We start from the raw sequence: 1,861 nt of genomic DNA, 5'->3' as shown, positions 1-1,861 counted from the left end.
CAGCCCCCCTCCCCTCTAACGGCTTCAAATCACGATAAAACCCACCGGAGGCCGCTGACATCCCCAGCTCCCCTCAGCCGAGTCAAAGCCCCAGTTCAACACTTGGCCACACTGTTTCCCAGCTGTTGAGGCTGCCACAGACAGAACTTTTTCCAACCGAAGTCGCAGAAATAATAAAACAGGCACCAAAAATGAGTGGCTGTGGCCAGGGAAAGTTTTTAGTGTTGATTTCTTCTTCAAATTTAATTGTAAGTACTCTGGTACTGCAATATTAAGGTATTAAAATGGCATGTTGTAGGTAATCTACTCTGTAATATGCACTAAAGAACTTGCAACTTGCTATTTTAATACATTAAATAATACATTAAATAATAATTACAAAGTAGTTCTCACAGTATTTTAAAACAAACCTGGACACTAACAGCCTTTTCCTTAAAAAGAATGGGAATATTAGATATAAACATGGATATAAAATCAGCCAGAAGACAACGCTGGGAAACTTTAGCAATTGAGTTCTGAATTGAAGAATATTGAATTAAAGTAATTTAAAGAACTTTTGGATCTCTGCTCGAGCCCTGCATTTAACCTGCAGCCAGGTCACCGTCACCACTGAGCTTTTCACCAACCCATTAGTTCCTACATTTTGAGGCCTTTTGGGGCGTTTTTGAAAATATTCAGGGAAAAAGTCCAACTCGGCTGTGGAAGTGGAAAGAAATTGCCTTAATATGCTTAAAATCCCTGGATGCTTTCTTTCTGTGAACAGGGAAAAGGGACAGCGGAGGGGGCTGACGCAGCGCCAGCTCGGGGGGCACCCAGCTCCCTGAGGCTGCTGGGGGGAGTGGGCGCAAGGCTTGCCACATTGGCCACCGTGGCTAATAGCCCAGCTCCCCCGCTCTGCCTTCCCTCGGCACACAAAAGCAAGATATGTAATTCAATGCTCAATTTACCCTTGTCTCGTAGGAGATTTTTCCCCGCTAATTGATAGAAATTAAGCCATTAATCAAGCCACTAGCCATCATTCAAACCAGGGAAGATGAATACAAACTTTCATCATAACCACCTTCCCCATTTTAGTGTTCATTAGCATTAATTTTTAATGCAATTATGCTATTCTTTTACGCTGAGCTCATAAATTACTGCTCTTTTGTTGCTCGCTGGCCTTGTAAAATCCAAGGTAATGCTTTGTGCTCTGATCTTAAAGGCAATTACTGGGTTCTTCTATCTTTTATATATCTCTATCCCAGATAACCTCTGTATTGTATGTACAAACGAGTGTATATATTACATACACACATAGTATACAACAATTTGTCTACGTTAAGCCTACACACGTATCTATTATACAAATTCAGATAAATAAAAGTATTTCTGCATCTAGCCACACCCCACTATATCCAGGGATCCAAACTGCAGAGAAATAACAATAAAACCTTACTGTACACTGAATGCACAGAAAAAAAATGGGTAAGCTCGAGTGGGAATGAGAAGAGGAGCTGAACTTGGGCTGTGGATGAGGCACTGTGTGATGCAGAGTCTTTCCAAGACTTGGCATTTAATCTCTGTTTTAGCAGCTCCACAGCATCACACCCCGACCCGCGGTGCCATCGTGATGCTCGGTGTCAGTAACTTCCAGGCTTTTATTCCGGTCCATATATTGATCTTCAGGAACACGTCAGGGGAAATGCAGAGCAGCTACAACCACCTCTGCTTGCCCTCAAACACCAAATATCATTTAAGTGGCTAAAGATAAAAAAGGAACGTAGATGAGCCAATTGTTGGTGGGTTGTTTTTAATTCTTTTTTAACCTCTTTCCTGGGCCAGGCCTTTAGCTGGTATCATAGGATCATAGGGGTTGGAAGGG

This window comes from Merops nubicus, unplaced genomic scaffold (assembly GCF_000691845.1).
Source record: "Merops nubicus isolate BGI_N331 unplaced genomic scaffold, ASM69184v1 scaffold19539, whole genome shotgun sequence".
In the NCBI taxonomy this organism is placed as follows: domain Eukaryota; kingdom Metazoa; phylum Chordata; class Aves; order Coraciiformes; family Meropidae; genus Merops; species Merops nubicus.
This window is presented reverse-complemented; position numbering follows the sequence as displayed.